The sequence below is a fragment of the Hemitrygon akajei genome, chromosome 4, assembly GCF_048418815.1.
Source record: "Hemitrygon akajei chromosome 4, sHemAka1.3, whole genome shotgun sequence".
Lineage (NCBI taxonomy): Eukaryota > Metazoa > Chordata > Chondrichthyes > Myliobatiformes > Dasyatidae > Hemitrygon > Hemitrygon akajei.
This window is the reverse complement of record NC_133127.1, coordinates 171695196-171718698: the sequence shown is the minus strand read 5'-3', so window position 1 is coordinate 171718698 and position 23503 is coordinate 171695196. Positions and strand designations below refer to the sequence as shown.

Sequence of the window (23503 nt, the reverse complement as noted above, 5' to 3'; positions counted from 1 at the left end):
ATTGAGAAACATATATAGGACAGACAATTAGAATTTTTTCCCCAAGGTAGAAATATCAAACAACAGAGGGCATATTTTTAAGGTTAGAGGAGGGCAGTTTAAAGGTGACGTGAGGGTTGGGATTTTCTTGCAGAAAAAGGTAAATGCCTAGAATAGGTTACTGGGGTAATAATGGACTCAGGCATTTCATTGGTATTTAAAGGGCTTTTAGACAGACACATGAATATGAAGGGAATCAAGGGATTTAGATGATATACAGGAGGAGGACATTTTGTATACATTGGCATCAAAATCAACACAACATTGGGGGCCAAATAGCCTGTTCAGTGCTGTACTGTTCTGTGTTCTATAAAGTTGCTATACTTACATACAAATCTGGCACCTCAGTATAATGAGGAACATAGTGAAGTATGATTACTGGATTGTTTCCAGGAATATAATCTGTATTTATAAGGTAAAGGCTTAGAAAACCAGTATTTTCCATGGCAGCATTGGTTCAATGAAGAATCCAGTGGAAGTTTTCAGGATTACGAAATGGTTTAAATATTGTAAGATTGATTCCACAAATTGATGAATTAGTACTAAGATTATACTAATTTTGGATTAGCAGAGAGTGTAATCGACAACTCCAGTGCAAACTTGCATGTGAATAGCAAGACTGATGTCTGATTGAACAGCAAGAGTGGAAATGCCAATCATGCATCAGAATCATGTGAAATTTACCTTGGAGATCTCAAGTCAGGCCTCATATTTTCAGAATTTTCTTTATTAGACCATAAAATATAGGAGCATAATTAGGCCATTTGGCCCATCAAGTCTTCTCTGCCATTTCTTCATGGCTGATCCGTTATTCCTCTCATCCCCGATCTACTGTCTTCTGCCCGTATCCCTTCATGCTTTGACCAATCAAGAATCTATCAACTTTTGCCTTAAATATTTGTAAAGGCATGGCCTCCTCAGCTTTCTGTGGCAACAAATTCCACAGATTCACCACTTTCTGGCTAAAGAAATTCCTCCTCACCTCCGTTCTAAAAGGATGCTCCTCTATTCTGAGAGCCCCTCTATTATTTATTAGAAATCTTTATTTTTACACGTTAGTTGAATCCTGTTGAAATATTCACACCTCCCAATTTGTCAATAGTGTAGGAAGGAAGGTACTTAGATTGTCCATATGGTTGTGCTGCATTTCTGCTTCCCACCATTTTAATGTTATTTGAAATCAGATGATCATTTGTCCCAGAGTGGCAGAAAGCAAATTTAAATATTAAAGTCAAATCCCAATGATTCATTGGCTGTACTGTACATGCTATTTTAAGCAGGAAATAATTGCATGCTACCAGTCTTGGACAGCGATGGAAGCCAGATCTTTTAATCTTCTGACCTTAATCTGTTGTTGTATCTCGCATCTATGATTTATTGTGTCTACTAACTATTTTGGTGGTTCCCAGCTTCCTGTTGTTCGAGCTTTAATTCATTTTCAAAAATTACTACCAGCTCCATCATAGGTACATCGATCATACCTTTAAAAGGTGGCCCTTAAGAAGGCAGCATCCATTTGCAACATGCCTTTTTCACATTACTAACATCAGCGAGGAGGTACAGGAGCCTGTAGAACAATGCTTAGTTTTTTTTAAACAACTTCTTTCCATCCACAATCATATTTCAGAACAATCTGTGTATACTATGTATAAAAAATGCTATCCCTTTCTCTCAATTCCTCCGCCTCCGCCGCATCTGCTCTCAGGATGAGGCCTTTCATTCTAGGACAAAGGAGATGTCTTCCTTTTTTGAAGAAAGGGGCTTCCCTTCATCCACTATCAACTCTGTCCTCCATCGCGTCTCCCGTATTTCACGCACCTCTGCCCTCACCCCATCCCCCCGCCAGCCCACCAGGGATAGAGTCCCCCTGGTCCTCACCTATCACCCTACCAGCCTACAGATACAACGCATAATCCTCCGTAACTTCCGCCACCTCCTACGTGATCCCACCACCAACCACATCTTCCCCTCCCCCCACTCTTGGCTTTCCGCAGGGATCACTCCCTATGCGACTCCCTTGTCCATTCATCCCCCCCATCCTTCCCCATGGACCTCCCTCGGAAGAAGTGCCTCACCTGCCCCCACACTTCTTCCCTCACCACCATCCCAGACCCCAGACAGTCCTTTCAGGTGAGGCACCACTTCACCTGCGAGTCAACTGGGGTGATATACTGTATCTGGTGCTCCCGATGTGGCCATTTATACATTGGGGAGACCCGCCGCAGACTGGGAGACCGTTTCACCGAACACCGGCGCTCGGTCCTCCAGCAGTGGCGGGATCTCCCTGTGGCCACACACTTCAATTCCACAGACCACTCCCACTCTGACATGTCTGTCCATGGCCTCCTCTACCGTCAAGATGAGGTATCTCATGAGGTACCTTATCTCCCGCCTAGGTAGCCTCCTACCTGCCGGCATGAACATCCAACTCACAGACCTCCGTTGATACCCCTGCCCTCCCTTACCCGCATCCCTATCTATTATTTTAGTCTGGTTCTCTTTCTCTTTTTCCCCCCTCACTATAATCTCTCCCCCCAGCCCTACCTTTCTTTCTCTTTTATTTCCCATAATTCTCCACCTTCCCCTAGCCCATTTCCCTCCAGCCTATCACTTCCCAGCTCTCTACTTTATCCCTCCCCCCACTTCTTATCCCCCCCCCCCAACCATCCCATGTTACTTCACTCCTAATGAAGGGTTTTGGCCCGAAACGTCGTTATTACCTCCTCCCATAGATGCTGTCTGGCCTGCTGAGTTCTGCCAGCATTTCGTGTTTTTTTATGTATACTATTTTGTTGTTCCTTTTTTTTGCACCATTTATTTATCTTTGTAATTTAGTAATTTTTATGTATAACACTCTACTGATGTCACAAAATAACAAATTTGATGATGCACGTCAGTGATAATGAACCTGAACCTGATTTTGTTTCTGACCTGATTACCTATGTGTCAAATATATTACCACTGGCTCCTTGAATACTTTAAATGTAAAATTCACATTGTTGTCTTTAAATACCGTCATCGTCTCACCCATGTCAATTGCTGTAACTTAATACAACTATGCAAATCCTCTCATGAATTCTCTCTGCCTTTCACTTAAATTGTGTGCTTCGTGTTCCTTCAACCCATATCTATACCGATTTAGGCTAAGACTTTGGAATTCTTTGGTTAAACTTGTTTGCTAAAACTCCTTGTAAAACCCACCTCTTTCACCAGGCTTTTAGTGTCTTTCTTTGAATCTACTTCGATTTTTTTTCCATTTTATGTTGTTAACTAGGCTACTTAATTGCAATTTCTTGTAGATTTCCAAGGCAAGGAATCTCATATTTGTGTATCGTAGTTTGGAGGCTGGTGATATTAAATTTTTGAAGTGTCTTTAAATGAAGTTGTCAATAATCACAAGCAATCTATCATCATTTGTGTGACATCTCAGCAAATGCTCTGGATTCACTGAAGTTTGAAGATAAATTTGTTTCTGTCTGGAACCTAACACGCAATGCTGGAAGAACTCAGCATCCAGCTCTGTTCCTGTCTGTGCATCCTGGCAGCCATTTCTGAAGAAGCATTTTGGCAGATTACCACACTGTCCTTCCCCACCCCACTGACAACTTCACTTTTACTTGAAGAGGATAATGCTAGCTGTAGCATTCATTTCATTGTCCTGCTAATAGCTAAATCAAGCTATAATCCATGCACCTTTGTGCAATAACAAGCTGGTGCTCTGAGTCACTGAAATGGTCTTGTGCAGTGCTGTTAAATCTTTTTTAAAATATCAGAGGTGTTGTAAAACAAAATCATAAATACATGTTATTGGGCCTAACAGGATTCTGAGCATGAATAAATTATTGTGGTCATATTTGACTAACTGTATCATTATGGGAAAGTTAACTATAGGAAAATGCTATAATCCATTATGAAGGAATTGATAATGGAACATTTGAGAATAATAACAAGATCAGGGAGTAGGTATTTTAGGTTAGTGCTAAAAATGCACTGGGAAAGAAAAAGAGTAGCTACAATTGAGGAAGCAGACACAAGGGGCTGAAGGGCCTACTCCTGCTTCTATTTCATGTTCTGCCTGGGGCAAGGAAGCATGGTTGTTAAATTACTTAACCAGTATAGATCATTGACATGTAAAACACATGATTTTGAATTGCACCAAGTCTTTAATTCTGGAGTAAAAAGTAAACATGAATCTACTAGTCAAATATTGCCTTTCAGAGAAGGAACCTGCATATCCTTACCAGGTTCTGGCTAATATTTAACTAGTGATCCACTGATGTAATTGACTCTTACATGTCTTTTGAAATGGTGTAGCAAGTCATTTAGTTATCAAACTATGATGCGCAATAAATATTGGCCTTGCCAGTGACATCCATGTCTATAAACGAATATTTAAAAAGTAACTCAACAATCTAACCAATCTGATCTTGGTTATTGAGGGTGTTTTTTGCATCAACCATTTTTACCTTGGATGTAAACACCACAGCCTCATAATTTTCTTGGTTTTTTATGTTCTGTCTTGTAAACCTCTGTTGCCTATAATTTCAATCATATCTGTGATTCTTCATTTTTGACTCCTCCAGTGTTGAAAACAGTCTTTTACCTCAAACCTGACCCAACCTCTAAGAAAGACCTTTACACTGTATTTCACATTGATTTTTGATGTATTTGTTAATGTATTGTATTTCCTCAAAAGCATAAAGTATACTAGAGAGTCCATGTTGTACCCTCTATAGTTTCTGTTTCCTTCCTATAGCTGTGCAGAGCTCTTTAACTGAGGTGTCATCAACATAAGGATTTTATTTCTTTAGGGATGGAGAACAGTGTTCCTGCCCATTTCAACTACTCATCTCAGGGAAAATGAACAAAGCTCCTTCTGACCTTGACAACTTACAGTTTTAACAAAAGCATGAAAAAATAGGCATGAAAATAGATGGTCTCTGCTTGGTTGGAATGTGATGAGCAGGACACCATCATCCCTTTCTTACCAGGCGAAGCTAGATTAGAAGCACCCTCTGTATGTTTAAATATTTTCATAGAAGATAAAGTGGAAAATCTTTGTGATGCCAAAATAAGCAGGAATGCTTTTCCCAGATCACTCTAGCAAGTCAAACTGTTCATTTCCGTGAGACTCCTCTGAAGTGTCCATGATATTGCTCACCAGCAAGCCAGTTTTCAGTGTCTGAGAGCTTTGCAGCTATGACTGAGAGGTAAATAGGTTTTCTGTTTAAAGTCACCAAGAATCTTGTGTTGGTGCTGGGAAAATGATTGACATTATATTCATTCTTCACTATAAATTTGTTCTGAATGAACACCAATCCACACCAAGATGTTGGTTTAATTGTAGTGTTCTTCCCTCTCGAGTTGAGAGATTGACATGAGGAGAAATGTTTTTACGTAGTGAATGGAAATCATTCTCTGATAAGTGAAGGTAAATTCAATTATAGCATTCAGAAAGCAGCAGGATAAATTTACCAAAGGAAACACTTTGCAGGACAATGCACGCACAGGATGGATGGGGCAGTTTGGATGCTCTCAAGTGGACCCAGTAAAGACTTGATGGGCTGAATACCCACTTCCTTGCTGTGAGCATTCTGAAATTCTGTGGTTTGTCCATTGTGCTTTATGTGTCATTACTGAATTACAAAGAAAATGTACAGTGCTTTGCAGTTATTGCTATGATCCTTGCATTTGAGGCAGTTATAAGCTAAATACGGCCATCTGACACATACTTGGTTTCTCGTGCATTTCTGCATAATCCTACCAACTTCTCCGGAAAGTTTCTTCCTCCCCCACCCCCACATCTTGTTGTGGTGCAGAACAAATTTTGCGTTATGTTCAGCAAAATTTAACTTGCGGTTTATGATTATCTTTGGGGGAAAGAAAGATGGTTTCCATTTTACACTGGTGTATTAGTATGTGAGTATTAAAGGGGAACCTTGTGATACTGTGGAAACTACAATTTGAAATGTATCGGGTTCGTATAAAGTTGTAAACTGTAACAAGAGCTTTGTTTCCTATAAATTATAATTCCAGTTACATGCATTCTACTGAATAAGATAATTTATCTTTTTACAATATTTATGGAATTTACCCAGTAAAGAGGACAGTTTGCAAATACTATAGTCAAGTATCTGCTTCTACTACTTCCTCTCTCTCCCTCTTCTTTTTTGCATTATATTTCCTTTATGATATTTTATTAAAATATGGATGTAAACTACAGATTGCTAAGGAAAGAAACACATTTGAATTTATGCAGCCTTAACAGAAGCTCAGATCATCCCAATATATATATATATAAAATGTACTTTAATATTTTTCCCAAATTACTAATGAGATTAACATAATGAATGGCAGTGATACTTCACTACCAGATGAATACAATGCCTCTTATGCTTGCTTTAAAAAGAATAAAACTATAGCTATGAGGATCCCTGCAGCATCTAATGATCTGTGATCTCTGTCTCAGAGGCCAATGCCAGGCTGTCTTTCAAGAGGGTGTGAACACTTGCAAGGCAACTGGGCCTGATGGAGTACCTGGTAAGGGTCTGAAAACCTGTGCCAACTAAGGCTACATCCACACTAGACCGGATAATTTTGAAAACGCCGGTTTCGCTTAAAAACGATAAGCGTCCACACTATGCGTTTTTGAAAATATCTCTATCCACACTGAAACGGAGATTTTGGCAAATCTCCTCCTGCTGCGCATGCGTAGGACACATCTACTGAAAACAAGCGACATGCTTGGTGTCGAATCTCGCCGTAGAAGTGCGCGTTTGTGTAGTTACAGACTAGAAAAACTTAAAACGATGGACGGCTGTTGAATTTAAAACAAAAAAAACAAATACTGGAGCGTATGGCAGCAACTGACAGGGAGTTCACGGACAGATTGACCCGGCTGACGACGAACATTGAAAAACTGATGAATGCTCTTGCATTAATAAAGCACCTTGTTAAATGTATAAAACATGTCTGCATCAGTGTTATCTTGTATTTCCATACAATGTTACATTAGGCTGTTACACATCTGTTGTCAGAGAAGTACTTGCATAAATAGGTAAACCACCTTCATACGAGCAAGGACAGAAAATAGGGCAAAGTGAGTACAGTATACTTATTTATTCAGTAAGTTATGGGTCAAAGTATTTGGTGAGTACATTTGGTGAGCCAGTAAATCTGGCTTCAGTCTCGTTGCCGTCTGTTCTGAAATTGTTAGGTTGCGTTCAAGAAAACAATGAAATAGCATGTTGCCGTCTGATAGCGTTTTTAAAAGTCTCCAGTTACGCCGTCCACACTGACCTACCTGAGCAGTGTTTTCAAAAATATCCAGCCTGGAAAGCGTTTCTGAAAAGCTCTGGTTTCAGGAGATGAAAACGCCATTTTAGTGTGGACGGAGGGTAAAAACGAAGAGAAAAAGCTTCGGTTACGGATTTACCCGGCGTAGTGCGGGATGTAGTCTAATTGGCAGGGGTATTCAAAGGCACTTTCAATCCGTCACTGCTGCAGTTGGAAGTTCCCACCTGCTTCAAAAGGGCCCACGAAGAGCAGCATGAAGAGTGGGGGGAGGGATAAAGTAGAGAGCTAGGAAGTGATAGGTTGGAGGGAAATGGGCTAGGGGGAGATTATAGTGAGGGGGGAAAAAGAGAGAGAAAGAGAACCCCCTTGACCCATCCCATATTACTTCACTCCTGATGAAGGGTTTCGGCTCGAAACGTCGTCACTACCTCCTCCCATAGATGCTGTCTGGCCTGCTGAGTTCTGCCAGCATTTTGTGTTTTTACTTAATGCAGCTCAGTTTTTTCTCTATTTATTTATAATGTATTTCAGTGTACTGCTGTTGTAAAATTAACAAATTTCACGGCATATGCCAGTAATATTAAATCTGATTCTGATTCAGAAATGACCAGTTGTGTTACTTTATAGTATTAATTAATGGTGATAATTGGAAAATAAGAGCTCCTCACTCTAATTCAAAGAGTAACACAGACTACTTACAATTCACTTTGTTTATCAGAGTCAAGACCTTGGTTTTAATGCCTTATATAAAATGCTGATAAACTCTGATACACCCTTAATACTGCACTGGAATATCATTAATATATCATGCTTGCTTCCTGCAAAAGAGCTTTCTTACAAACGTGACTAGTGCCAACTGAAATTCAAAAATCAGTCCTCAGATATCTTGTCATGCCACGGGAGTGTAAGAACCTTTTAACTTGCCATTCAAACACAAACATTCATTCAAATATTCCATGGTAAAATTTTATGGCTTGTGCTTTTTTTTTGAAAGGGTCTTCAGTTCAATTATCCAATTCAGCTCTGCTTCTCCCTTACCCACCAGCTACAGACGCATCAAATGATCTGCTCTAAACAACTATAAACATTTCTTCCCCTCATTTTCTGACAAGATAAATATTGCACTTTCTGTTTGTCGGTCTGTACCACAGTCAGTTATTTCAACTTGTCATCAGATTTTGCATATTCTATTCAAACAGCCTGGTTTACTGAGCATTTCCCACAGTCTCACCATTTACAGCACATTATACAGACAAAGAAGGTTAATGGGCTGTTAACTTTCTCCATGAAGTCAATTAGATTTGCCCTATTAGAGATATTCATTCTACACATCTCTCCTTTACCTTCTCTCCTGTTAAATACTAACTTGTCACAAATGAGATAATCTGCAGATGCTGGAAATCTGAGTGACACATACAAAATGCTGGAGGAACTCAGCAGGCCAGGTAGCATCTATGGAAAAAAGTACTTGACCTTTTGGGCTGAAACCCCTTGGCAGGACACTAACTTGTATTTCTTTCCTATTCAGTTTAGATAAAGGGTGCTAGACATGGAATGTTAACTATTACAGATGCTGCCCGACCTACTGCGTGTTCTAACTGTTTTTGTTTCAGATTTCTAGCCTCTGCAGTTTTAATTTTTAAAAATTTTTATTAAAAGATTGAACTTATTTTGATACGTAATTTTTTTCTAATTTATATATGTCATGAAGCATCATCTTAATTCCACTACCCCATCCATCTCCATAGTTGCTTTTCTTTAAGATTTCTCTCAGTACTTTTCAGGTTATGGTAAAGTAGGGATAGTCGTAAGCTATTTGTCTTTTAACTTCTATATGTTTGATCACTGTTAGATAGGGAGTAACAGGATTTAAATCAAGTGATGAAAAACCTGTAATCTATTTCCAGGACAGCATAGTGTGCGACTTGCTGCCTTTGTCCTTCTCAGTGATAGAGGTCAAACATTTGGGAGGAGCTGTATGAGTAGCCTGGCCAAATAATTGCAGTGCATTTTGTAGATGGTATACACCATAGCCACAGAGACTGCTGGAGTTGTTAATCAGGGGTCACCAACCTTTTTTGCACCACAGACCGGTTTAATATTGGTAATATTCTTGCGGACTGGCCGACGGGGGGGGGGGGGGGGTGTGGGGGGGTGTTAATCATGACCGGAATGTAGGTGATAAGCCACTTATAAATGGCTAATACACTCAATTTTGTTTCTAAAACTGTTTAATGAATTTAATATTAAACACATAGCACATATTTTCCTCGCATGAATATAGTGGTAAGTCAATTATAAGTCATTTATAAGTCAATAGAATCATAACATTTTAAGTAACATTTGGATATTAAACACAGCACTTATTTTCCTCGTATGAACATATACAATCATTGCAACACACCAATACCGCAGAGATATGATGTTGGAAATGGAAGTAATGTTTTCAATGCTTTTGTGGCTAGGATATTCAGGATATTCTCAGGATATTCAGCCTTGACTTTGATCCAGAACACCGGCAGAGATGTTATGTCATACATACTTTTCAGCACACCATCATTTGCAAGCTTGAGGAGTTGATCTTCTTCCCGCACTGTCATGGATGATTCACCGGGGACATTCAGAAATGGGTCATGGACCCATTCCTTTGCACGTTGGGAAGTAATGCTCGAATTCTGTCAACAGCAAAGATAGGTGATCGTGCACCAGCTGTGAGAAGGACGGTGCAGCCTCAGTCTCTCCCAAAATCTCAGCTAATGTTGGGAACATGTCAAATATGCCCCTGTCCACTCGCTGTCCCCACAGTTCCAGTTTGGCTTTGAAAGCAGACACTTTATCTGCCAACTTGAAGACAGTTGTCATTCTCCCTTGAAGTGACAAATTGAGTTCATTGAGCAGGTTGAAGATGTCACACTGATAAGCGAGTTCTGCTGTGCACTCCTCATCACTTAAGTGTGCTGCCAATGGTGAGATTTTTCCTGAAAGATATCTCTGTAGTGGCTCTCTTAACTCAAAAACCCTGGCTAGGACTCTCCCCTTTGATAGTCACCTGACTTCAGTGTGTAAGAGAAGGCGTTTGTGCTCTGCATCCATTTCCTCACAAAGCTGCTCAAACAGACGTGAATGAAGGGCTTTTGCTTTGATGTGATTGATAACTTCAACAACGTCACTCAATATGTTGTTAAGATCAGGTGACATTTTTTGGCTAGCCAACATTTCCCTGTGTATGACACAGTGTGTAGACTGCCATTCAGGAGCAACCTCTTTGACTTGGGTAGTGAAACCAGACAGCTGTCCAGTCATAGCTGCAGCCCCGTCTGTGCATATTCCAACACAGAATGACCAGTCCAGTTTGCCTGACATGTAGTCATTCAAAAACTTTTGTAGTTCTGTCCCAGTTGTGTTAGTTGGCAGCAGCAGTGCACAGAACATATCCTTGTGCACATCGTCTTGAAATATATATCGCACATAAACCTGCAGTATTGCCCTGTTGTCAACATTGGTAGACTTGTCCACCTGGATAGCGTACCATGGTGATTCGTTAAGCCGTTCCAACAGCTGTGCTTCGATGTCCTCCGCTATGTCATCGATTCTCCTTGAAACTGTGGTAGCTGAAAGAGAAACCTGTGCCATCTTGTTAGCTTCAGCTTCTCCCAACAGTTCACGGCACATGTCCTTGGCAGCAGGCAGAATCAATTCTTCACCAACAGTGAAAGGCTTTTTAGCCTTAGCGATATGGCTAGCCACTAAGTACAATGCTTTCAGAGCAGCAGCATTTGTGGAGGTGATGGCTGTCAGCACTTGCTTTTGTCCCGCTTGCTCATATTCTTTCTGCTCAAAAAACTCAACGGGTTTGTCTTTAAGTGCAGGGTGCTTGGACTCAAGGTGCCAAAGCAGTTTTGAGAGCTTCATTGCCCCATTAGACAGCTTGTCTCCACATATCACACACAGGGGGCTTGGAGCTTGTGAGTCACCGGTTGCATTAAAGCCGTACTTTATGTACGAGTCGTTGTATTTTCTGTTGAAGGAAGCTTTTTTTTTGCAGTCTTGGCCTCAGCTGTCTCTGCGTAATCATCATCATTAGGCCTTTTATGTCCCCTACCACCTCTTCCAAAGAAACTCTCCAGTGACATTTTTTTTACTCATCACGTTAATGACTGACTGATGACCTCGCGTGGGTAATGACCTGTGACCCGGTAGCACATGGTTTGCGACCTGGTACCGGTCTGTGGCCCGGTGGTTGGGGATCACTGGTGTAGATGGTAGTCTTAGACTAAAGGGTTATTTTGATGTGTTGGTGAAATCGGCCACATCCTCCCTCAGATATAAAGCCCAGAAAAGCTGTTTTTAGAACTTTGAGTAGCTTTTACACAACTTCTATTCTCCTGTATTCAATCAGGATCTATAAACCAACATTAGTACAAGCATCCACACAATTGATCATTTTCTTGACATTGTACCCAGTTTCTTGTGATCTAAATAATTGAAAATAGAGAAGGCTTTTTGCATTTGGAAGTAGGAAAATCGGCCGATTGAGTCTCATCACATATAGTCATTTTCTATTTTATGCTGAAGAAACAAGGAAAATAATTAATGTTTTCAAATGACTAGCTTGGTTTAATATGGTACTAACCCAGCTGTATCTTCAAGTCAGTTAGAGTAATCAACATAATGGTGAGTTGCTTAAAATCTTAAAATATTGTACAGGCTGTATGTGTGATAGATTGTTGGAAGATTGTATCTTCATTTGTTCAGCTCTATATGCTACCTTTGGAAACTTCTTAATCAGAATCAGAATCTGGTTTTATATCACAGGCATATGTCTTGAAATTCGTTAACTTTGCAGGAGCAATACAATGCAATACATGATAAATATGAAGAAAGAGAATTACAGTAAGTATATGTATAAAGTAAATGAAAATAAGTAGTGCAAAAACAGAAATAAAAAAGTAATGAGGTAGTGTTCATGGGTTCAAATTCCATTTAGAAATCGGATGGCAAAGGGGAAGATGCTATTCCTGAATGCCATGTACCATAAACGATGAATCATTTAGACAAACATGGCATTGTATGCCTTATCCATTAACTTGTTAATAGATCTTGCGCATCACTTCAACTCTGTCCTTTTTTCAAAATGTATTTCATCCAGTTGGTGACATTTGATAATAGGACTGGACAGTGCTGCGAGAATTGAATACAGTAATTAGGCTCTATTCTCACAGAGATAAGGATATAGGTGTTGAGTATTGTCATATTTGGAGTTATGAATCTCATGCAGTGGGAGAAAATATAAGTGGCCTGTCTGTTACATTGTTATATTTTGATAATTATGTTTAGGTAAGTATTTTGAAACTATCAGAATATCATGCATTCTATTAAAAAAAAGTGTAAAACATTTATATTAAAGTGCAAACAAGAAAGGTACATGTTGTGGCAGTGTCGATTATTCAGCTATAATTTATAATTTAACCCATACATCTTCTAAACCCAAAGCAATTTTGTTTACAAACTAAGCAGAGCCTTTGCACTGTTCCCATCCCCCATCTTCAATCTGCTGTTGTGCTATGCATTATACTGCAAGAGAGGCAGGCCAGGACAAAAATGTCTGTGGTTGCTACCTGTTTGTGGTTGATTGGTTGTTTTTCCCTCCTGATTGCTGCAGGCACGGAAGCGAACAGCCGCTTATCAAGCACTTCAAATCTAGTTTGTTCAGTGTAGCAGCCCAAGATAAAATGGCTGCTGTCTGACTTGTTTGCAAATCTTGTCATGTGCTGACAGTTCAAGAGAAAATGAGACTTTGATGGTGCAGAGTCTGCCTGTGGATTCCCTTGTCTGATAATGAAAGGTACAGAAGCCAGACCTGCCACTACAAAATGGTTTGCTTACCTGTCTGGACTATGATATGAACTGAATTAAATAAAATAATTTTTCCAGAACAATCAATAATTTGAATCTGAATTAAATGTTACGCACATGTTAACCCTTTCATTCCCGGGATCAAACCTCTCCAATGCCAGCATATCTTTCCTTAGATAAGGGGTTCACTAAACCAAGCGTTGTCTATCCAATGTCTTAATAAAGGTTGTTTTTCAGGAAGCCTTGCTTTTATATTATAGTCATCTTGAAATAAATGCTAACATTAGCCCAATGCAGTCTGATGGGAGTAGACAGTTTAAATGGTTTGGCATGGACTAGATGGGCTGAAGGGCCTGTTTCTGTGCTGTATTTTTCTATGATTTTATGATTTGCATTTGCTTTCCTTACTACTGATTCAACCTGCAAGGTAACCTTTAGAGAATCCTGACGAAGGGTCTCGGCCCGAAACGTGGACAGTGCTTCTCCTATAGATGCTGCCTGGCCTGCTGTGTTCCACCAGCATTTTGTGTGTGTTGCTAGGACTACAGTTCCTGAATTTGCTACCCATTTGGAAAATAGTTTTAACTCCTTTATTCCGTCTACCAGCATGCATGACCATGCAACCTATGCAGAAAAGTTGAACGAGCTAGGGCTTTTCTCTCTGGAACCACAGAGGGTAAAAGGTGACTTGACAGAGATGTACATTATGACATTATGAGAGGCATAGATAAAGTGGACAGTCAGCACCATTTTCTTAAGGTGGCAGTGGCTAGTGCCAAAGGACATCTGTTTAAGGTGTGTGGAGGAAAGCTTAGGGAAGATGTCAGACACAAAATGCTGGTGGAACGCAGCAGGCCAGGCAGCATCTATAGGAAGAAGCACTGTCGATGCTTTGGGCCGAGACCCTTCGTCAGGACTAACTGAAAGGGAAGATAGTAAGAGATTTGAAAGTAGGAGGGGAAGGGGAAATCCGAAATGATAGAAGGCAGGAGGGGCTGGGGTGAAGCTAAGAGCTGGAAAGGTGATTGGCAAAAGGGATGCAGAGCTGGAGAAAGGAAAAGATCATAGGATGGGAGGCCTAGGGAGAAAGAAGGGGGGAGGGCACCAGAGGGAGATAGAGAACAGGCAAAGAGTGATGGGCAGAGAGAGAAAAAAAAGGAGGGGAGGGAAAATAAATAAAACAGGGATGGGGTAAGAAGGGAAGGAGAGGCATTAACGGAAGTTAGAGAAATCAGTGTTCATGCCATCAGGTTGGAGGCTACCCAGACGTAATATAAGGTGTTGTTCCTCCAACCTTAGTGTGGCTTCATCTTGACAGTAAGGATAGACATATCAGAATGGGAATGGGACATGGAATTAAAAAGTGTGGCCACTGGGAGATCCTGCTTTCTGGGAGACTGTTTAGCTGAACACCTACGCTCTGTCCACCAGAGAAAGCATCCCATCCCATGATCCTTTCTCTTCTCCAGCTCAGCATCCCTTTTGCTAATCACCTTTCCAGCTCTTAGCTTCACCCTCCTGTTGACTGTACTTCTTCCTATAGATGCTGCCTGGCCTGCTGTGTTCCACCAGCATTTTGTGTGTGTTGCTTGAATTTCCAGCATCTGCAGATTTCCTCGTGTTTGGGAGATGTCAAAAGTAGGTTTTTAACATGTGGAGTGATGGTGCCTGGAATGAGGGTGGTGGTAGAGGCTGATATAATAAGTACATTTAAAAGAGTCTTAGATAGGCATGTGAATGAAAGAATAATGGAGGGAAGAGTTAGATTGATTGTGTAATAGGATTACATAGATGGGCACATTATAGGTCTGTACTGTTCTATGTTATTAATCTGAATGATTGTTTCACCCTACTACTGTGTTGCTTTCTTGCTGTATCAGCCTCATATATAACCATGCCAAATTATTAGATAATTCACAATGGAAAATTAAAAATAAAGAAAAGGAAAGACAGTAAGCTAGATAGTTATCTTCTGGAGATCATTTAACATACATTGCTGCATGTAATAATATTTGGAATGTGTTGAGAGTTGTTATGCAATTCACTGTTGGAAAACGTGTGCACTCATAGCTTTTCAAAAGCCCATCAGCTTTGCTCCTCGAGTGCACTTGTATGCAATTTATTTATTGAGATGTTATATAAGAAATTATTTTTAAACTATCAGTTCACAGTGTAGTTTATTTACATTTATTGTAACCTTAACCTTTCCTCGCATCAGAAATGATAATATTAGAACTGTGTTCAGGATGTGGTGTTTTATGTGTAGGGTAACAAAATTGGAAGAAATGTACATATTTCGCAACTATTGACATTGAATTAAGGTTTCACTTTAAGAGGCTGGTCTGGTGTGATGGCGTGGTTATGTAAAGATTTTTAATGTGCTTTGATATTTATGTTAGGGAGTTCATTAAAATGTGTTAAGGATTTCATTAAATATAAAATGCCTCACTTTGTTTTATTTGCGAAAAACCTACATATGTAACTATGACAGCTGCCAATACGAACTAACATTTGTTTCTTATTGATTTTCTATAATATCATTCAACTTAAGGATCAATATCTGATTCAATGTGAATTAAACCATTTCTCATTAATTCATATTCAGCTGGAAAAAAACTGCTAAATGAAATTCAAACACTGCTTATTTTTGATTATGATATGCCTGTTCAAAATTTCATTACAACCTAATTGAGTACCTGAGAAAGTTGTAGATAAATTTGCATGTGCACAAACTTTCTGGTTACATAATGTATAGATGTTAACAGGGAATTTATTTTAATTCAAGATGTATGTGATTTCTAGCACACATATAAATGTAAAGGACACCGTTGTTAGTTTCAATACTCCTGATACTGGCCTTTTTGCAGGGATATTTCTGGTCTATAAAAACAGAATTGCTGGATGCCACTGCCAGTTTTTAAAAAGAAAAATATGGAATATTACATCAGAGGCTGTATTTTGACTGTGCCCTTGCAAGCATGAAAATTGCTAAGGCATTTGTTGAAAAATGCAAATAGCATATTGCAAATAGGGTGGTATTTCTTTTTGTCTGGAAAATGTTTAATAATCTGGTAATGAAGAAAGGTGGTCTGTTCAGCAAATCAGTGTACCTGCTTGTACTTGTGTATCTGTAAGCTAAAGCAGACTTCATTATTAATTAAGCAAGATCAGACTCAACATAGCCCATGCTTAATGGGTTATAAAAATGACCTGGATAAAAACGTAGATCAGTAGGTTAGTAAATTTGCAGACAATAGGAAAATTGGTGATGTTATGGCTGATGTAGTAGACTGATAAAGGATACAGTGGGATATAGATCATTCACACATCATTGTTTAACCGAGCTAAATGTAAAGTGTTGCTCTTTGGGAAATCAGATGTGAAAAGACAGTATACTGTTCATGTCAAGACCCTTAACAGTATTGGCATCCAAGTCCATTGCTCCCTGAAAATGGCTGCATGGTTTGATGGAGTCTTAAAGAAGGCATATGGCATGCTTGCCTTTAATAGTCAAGAGATTATGTTGCAGGTTTATAAAACTCGAGTTAGGTCACATCTGGAGTATTGCATTCAGTTCTAGTCACCCCATTATAGGAAAGCTTTGGAGATGGAGCAGAAGAGGTTTACTAGAACAGGGGGTCACCAACCTTTTTTGCACTGCGGACCGGTTTAAGATTGACAATATTCTTGCAGACCGGCTGACCGGGGGATTGAGAGGTGTTAATCACGGGACCGGGATATAGGTGATAAGTCAACTATGACTCACTTATAAGTGGCTAATGCATTCAGTTTCGTTTCTAAAAGGGTTTATCTAACAAATTTAATATTAAACACAAGGCGCATATTTTCCTCGCATGAATGTGGTGATAAGTCAATTATGTCACTTATAAGTCAATAGCATCATAACAATTTAAGTAATGTTTGGATATTAAACACACTGTATATTTTCCCCGTATGAACATATAAAATCATTGCAACACACCAATATTGCTGAATCAGTGGGAGTCCTGGGCTTGTTTCCCTGCAACAAGACCCCTTTGAGAGTGGTGATGGGAGACAGCGATACTCGAAGGGGGTTCCTTATGTTCAGTCTATTCCGTAATTTAGTTTTCATGGCTCTCAGCACTTGCTTCTGTCCTGCTTGCTCACGTTTTTTCCGCTCAGAAAACTCAACAGGTTTGTCTTCAAGTGCAGGGTGCTTGGACTTAAGGTGCTGATGCAGTTTTGAGGTGTTCATTGCCTCATTAGACAGCCTCTGGGCCCGAACTCCAGCCTTCCGCCCGCCTGCTGCCAGATGCGGCTGGTGGTGGGTGGAGTGAGAGGACAAGATAAGGGCCAGAGGTCCTTGTGCCAGAGTGGCGGTGGTCGCAGTCCGGAGAGAGTGACTGACCAACCGAGGAGTGTGACAGGGCGCGTGCCCGCACCCGTTGTTGGTAGGTAGGATCTATCGGCCAACAAAAGTTTGGCTCGAGGGATGACTTTCAGTAGATTGTAGCGAGGTAGCTGCTTTGCTACTTACGAAACCCTGAGCCCAAATTAGGTCGTCTGCCAATATTTTAGTACCAGATTCCCCATGAAAGCTCAGTGTGTTAAGCAGGTTTAGAGGTGGTGCCCATCTGTCCGTGCTCCAGGCCAGTAGCAATGGAATTTCTCGCTGGCCACACGGGGTGGCCGGTTACCCGAGGCCAACAAGTGATCCCTGGCGCTAGGGTATCACTGCATTTAGGCGACTGATGACCTCGCGTGCGTTCAAGTTCAACAGTGGGCATGACAGGGAATGAGGAAAGATGCAGTTGACTCATATCGTTTCCTCGCGGCCCGGTGGTTGGGGACCACTGTACTAGAATACTGCCTGGATTAGAGGGCATGTGATATAAGGATGGGTTGTCCAAAACTGAGGTTGATGTCCAAAACTCTGGAGCAGTGGAGGCTCGGCTTTTTCCCACAGTTGAAATGTCTAATACAAGAGGGCAGTCCTTTAAGTTTGGGGGGGGGGGGGTGTATGTTCAAATGAGATGTGTTGAGCAGATTTTTACCATAGAATGGTGGGTTCCTGGAATTTGCTGCCTGGGGTGGTGATAGAGGCAAATACAATTGAGGAGGCTGTTAGATAGACACAGGAATGTGCATGAAATGGATGAGTATGGACCTTGTGTAGGCAGAAGGGATTAGTTCGTTGGCCATTTGATTACAAATTTAATTAGATCAGTACAACATTGTGGACAGAAAAGCCTGTTCCTATGCTGCACTGTTCTATGATCTATGTTCTACCTTGTTGTGGATTGCCTGGCTTGGCTTCTGCAAGCTGGCTATACTTAACTCAGATCAGTACACTGGCATTCCAATGGAGGTGGTTAATGTAATGTAACTGTCAGAAACTTTACTTGGAAATCGATTGCTGGTATTTTCACACAATAGTTTACTGAATACTTTTAAGATTAATTAGATGCAGTTTGAGCCCCAAGTGACAACACTATGTACAGCCACATATGCTGCAATTTTTTGTTTTACTGAGGAATGCTATCCAGGTGTGCTTTAGAACTAGTTTTCTGATGTTGGGAGGTTAGGGGCTGGGTGTTGCAACTTTGCATTTTGGGAAGGTTAAGCATAAATTTGAGAGTGAAATGCTCACCAGTTATCAAGGCTTGTAGTAAATGTAGTAAAGACATCTGGACCTCAGGGTCCCAATGGTAAAACATTGATTTGCATCCTCATTGTGAGCAAAGTAATTGTATAATCGTGGGATAGTTTTTACTGCACACAGATAATTGTTAAAAAAGTTGCACTATTTAAATTTGCACAGTGGAAATGTGCTTATGTGTTGCGATGACTTGGGACAGTTATTTCTTAACTCATATGGAGGTCCTACTTTATCAGATGTGCTAATTCTGATTAGATTGAATTAGTTTGCAGAAGTGTTTGCTAGTGAGACCAGACCACCTGACACCGCACAGTATATTTGGAAATCCACTTGTACTCAAATCCTCTTGCAATGGAGGATAACATATCATTTTCTTCCTAATCACAATTTAATGTGCAAGTTCAGCAAGCAGTGATTAGTGTGGAATACCCAGGTCTCTCACAACACCAACAGCTTTCAATTTTTACTATTTAAAAATACTGTGCCTGTCTATCTTGTACTTTACATTTTTCTATATTATGTTCCACCTGCCAAATCCCTACATTCTCTGGAGCTTCTCTGCACCCTGCTCACAGCCCACATTGCTAACTACCTTTGTATCATCTGCCAATGTTGACCTTTGCTGCAAGAGTACAGACATGAATACATCTTGTTCCCATTATATGGAGAGATAGATATTTTATTGATCCCAAAGGAAATTACAGTGTCACAGTAGTGTCACAAGTGCACAGATATACAAATATTAGAAGAGAAGTAAGAAGGAATAAAAGATAAGTTATCTCAAACAGTCTAGCAGGAGGGGGTCATCACTTCCCTGGCTATAGGTTGACTAATCATAGAGCCTAATGGCTGAGGTTAGGAATGACATCATGTAGCACTCTTTGGAGCAGCACGGTTGTCTTCTGTTCCTTTGTTCAGCCAAGGTACGCGTGCAAGGTGAGAAACATTGTCCAGAATTGCCAGGATTTTCTGTAGGGTCCTTTGTTTGACCACAGGCTCCAATGTGTCCAGTTTGACTCCTATAACAGCCAGAGTTTCTAATCAGTGTGTTGAGCCTGTTGGCATCACCCGTGTTGATACCATTGTTCCAGCACACTACCTCATTTTGTACTGGCAACAACAGATCGGTAGAACATGTGAAGGAGAGGCCTGCATACTCCAAAGGACCTCAGTCTCCTCAAGAAGTAGCGGTGACTCTGGCCCTTCTTGTACACTGCCTCTGTGTTGGTTCTCTACTCAAGTTTGTCATCCAGATGCACCCCCAGGTACTTGTAGGTCCTCACCACAACCACGTCCTCACCATCACTAGTAACAGTATCAATAGTAATAGTGTCAATATGGGACACCATTGAGACCACATCTGGTCTCACCTCCCTAGTAGATCCAAATCATTGATGTAGAATTGAATCAACCCTTAGGTTATCCTGCTAGTGCTAGGCTTCCAAATGGCCTGTTTATTCCTACTCTCTGTTTTCTATACATTCACCAAATCACAATACATATCAGTATATTATCCCCAATCCCACATGCTCTACTTCTGTGTGACATCTTATCAAAGATGGTCCTAAGTCCAAATAGATCAGAGTAACTAGTTTGGTCTTGACTATTCTACTAATTACAACCTCTGAACAAACCTCTTAGCTGGTTCCCATGACACCAGATGCCTTCAGATCACATATTACGTACCCTCCAGCTCCAGCTCCAACCTCAGTCACCTCCAGTTCCAGGCTGCAACCTTTCTCACTGGCACTGGGCCCTGGGCTGCCACTCCCCCAGTACTACTCCCCACCAATCCCAGGTCTCTCAGGCTCCCCCATCGCCTCTTTCATTCCTCAGAGCCTCCGTTTCCTCCCACCCTAGTTTCCTTGAACACCCCAACTCTCCCCATTCCCCTGACACCTCCAACTGGACAATAGTTAGGGATTAATCTTCAAGTCTGAGTGAATACACCACTTTTGTCACCGACTTGTGTGAGCTTTTGAGAACATACCTGACATAACTAAACCAAAAGTTGTGGATGAACCAGGAAATTCATAGCCTGCTGAGGTCTAGATCTGTGGCATTTGAGACCAGTGATCCAGATGTATATAAGAAGTCCAGGCACAAGTTACAGAATGCTATTTTAAGGGAAAAAAAATTCAGATTGAGGTTAGAGATGGAATCGATTGCATGTCAGCTCTGGCAGGGTGTGCAGGCCATTACTTCCTACAAATCAAAACCTAACATCATGGATAGCTGTGATGCTTCACTCCCAGTCAATATCTTTTATACAAACTTTGAAAGGGAGAATAAAACCACATCTGTGCGAATTCCTGCAATATCAGGTGACCCTGAAATCTCTGTCTTAGAGGCTGATGTCAGGACTTCTTTCAAGAAGGTGAACACAAGGTGTCAGACCTGATGGGGTTCTGAAAACCTGTCCCAACCAACTGGCAGGAGTGTTCAAGGACATCTTTAAACTCTCACTGCTGCAGTCGGAGGTTCCCACCTTGTTCAGAAGGGTGACAATTATGCCAGTGCCCAAGAAGAGCAGGGTTGGCTGCCTCAACAAGTATCACCCAATAGAACACACATTTACTGTGATGAAGTGCTTTGAGAGCTTGGGCATAGCTAGTATCAACTCCTTCCTAAGCAAGGACCTGGACTCACTGTAATTTGCCTATCACCTTGATAGGTCTGCAGCGGGTGCAATCTCACTGGCTGTCCATTTGTCCTAAGATCACATGGACAATTGCAATACTTATGTCAGGCTGCTGTTTATTGACTACAGCTCAGCATTCAATACAATCATACCATCAGTTTTAATCAGTAAGCTCCAAACCCTGGGCCTTTGCACCTTCCTCTGCAACTGGATCATTGACTTCTTCACCGGGAGACCACAATCTGTGCAGATCAGAAATAACAACTCCTCGCTGACAATCACCCTACAACGTTTTGCAAATTAATTAAACTAATCCCGGTGTCTGCACCATTCTCTACATATTCATGCAGTTATCTAAGCACTTCTTTAATGCCTCTATCATATTTGCCTCCATCACCACCTCTGGCATTGAATTCCAGCACCTTCCACTTTCTGCATTAAAAAACACTTACCTTACACATGTTATTTGAACCTTCCGCCTCTCAAGTTAAATGTATGCCTTCTGATGTAAGATATTTGAACCTTAGGGAAAAGATTACAAAAAAAAACCTTGGGAAAAAGATGCTAGCAGTCTGCCTATGACTCTCATAATTAAAAAAATTTCTACTGGATCTCTTGGCTTCTGCCACTCCAGAGAAAACAACCATGTATTTTTTTTCTGCACTCCATATAATGCATGCCCTCTAATGCAGGCAGTGTCCTGGTAACCTCTTCTGCACCCTCTCCAAAGCCTCGACATCTTTCCTATGGTGGGGTGACCAGAACTGAATCCTGTACTCCAGATGTGGCCTAACCAGAATGTTGTAGAGCTGCCACATAACTTCCTAACTCTTGAACTCAAGTACTTCTATTGTAAAGGCAAGAATGCCATATGTTTTTTTTAACAAAGCTATCAACATGTGTGGCCACTTTCAGGTAGGTGTGTAGAGAATGGACCCCAAGATTCCTCTGTAGAATATTGCTACTAAAGGTCCTGCCATTAATTGTGTGCTTTGTTTTTAGATTTGATACCCCAGTTGCAACACCTCAGACTTGCATAGATTAAACTCCCAACTGCCATTTCTCCACCCATTTTAGCAAATGATTACCGGTATATCCTTCTGTATCCTTTGGCAATCTTCTACACTATCCACAATACCACTAATCTTTGTGTCACTGCCAAATTACTAAACTACTCATTCATGTTTTCATCCAAATGACTTGCCTATATCACAGACAGCAGAATTTCCAGTATGGAACACTATTAGTAATCTGCATTTACAATTCCTGTGAGAGATAATGTACAGCCTTAGCTTTGTTTCTCCTTGATATCCAGCCTCTCTGTAAAGAAACATCCATGTATAAATAAACTTTACTTGGCATATTAAGTTTCTGTTTAAGTATGCGTATTTATTCAAAATAGAATGACTGATTCTAAAGTAGGTACTGTTTCCCCCTTCCCCTTCATCCAATTATCTTTCATCCTCTACCCCGGTTTAACTTAGATATACTTGCTTAGGCCCAAATCCAATCCCTGAGGGAGTCAATTTGTAATATATTAAGAACTATTCATCAGTGTAATGTCCAAACTATGAAGCCCTGTTTCTGGTTATGCTTTGTTATTTTTAATATTTACCAGTGATACCCATGCAAAGTGTTCATATGGCAGTGATAACCATCCACCAGTGCAGCGTAAGGTAGATATGCTCAAGAAATGACTTCCAGCCTTTCAAATCTATCCCATTATCCAATTAGATCACACTTTAAAGTTTCTTTACCCACCTTTAATTCCTAAAATTTTTTTGCCTATCACACACCTCAAAATTCTAGTTGATTAGTCTTCACCTTTTTCAGGAAGGAATACCAGATTTTCAATATTTCTTGTATGAAAAGCTCTTCTTATTCTCAATATCTGAAAGCTTTAATTTTAAGATTGTGTTCATTTGTTCTAGATTCTACCATAAGAGGTGATAGTTGGCCTGTATCTACTCCTTTTGGATACATTTTATCATTCTAAAAATAACAGATTCCCTTTGACCTGGTAAACCCAA

At 40.5% G+C, this 23503-nt stretch overlaps 1 protein-coding gene and 1 long non-coding RNA gene across 4 annotated transcripts in view; one reads left to right on the top strand and one right to left on the bottom strand.

The window, feature by feature from the left end:
* LOC140726952 (uncharacterized) overlaps nt 1-13163 on the bottom strand; it is a 31564-nt gene extending 18401 nt beyond the window's left edge. The window contains exon 1 of the long non-coding RNA XR_012098765.1: nt 12954-13163. This is a non-coding gene — a long non-coding RNA (uncharacterized lncRNA). The remainder of the gene's footprint in view (nt 1-12953) is intronic.
* LOC140726949 (F-box-like/WD repeat-containing protein TBL1X) overlaps nt 1-23503 on the top strand; it is a 367315-nt gene that overhangs the window by 145036 nt on the left and 198776 nt on the right. The gene's annotated exons all lie outside the window — the stretch shown is intronic.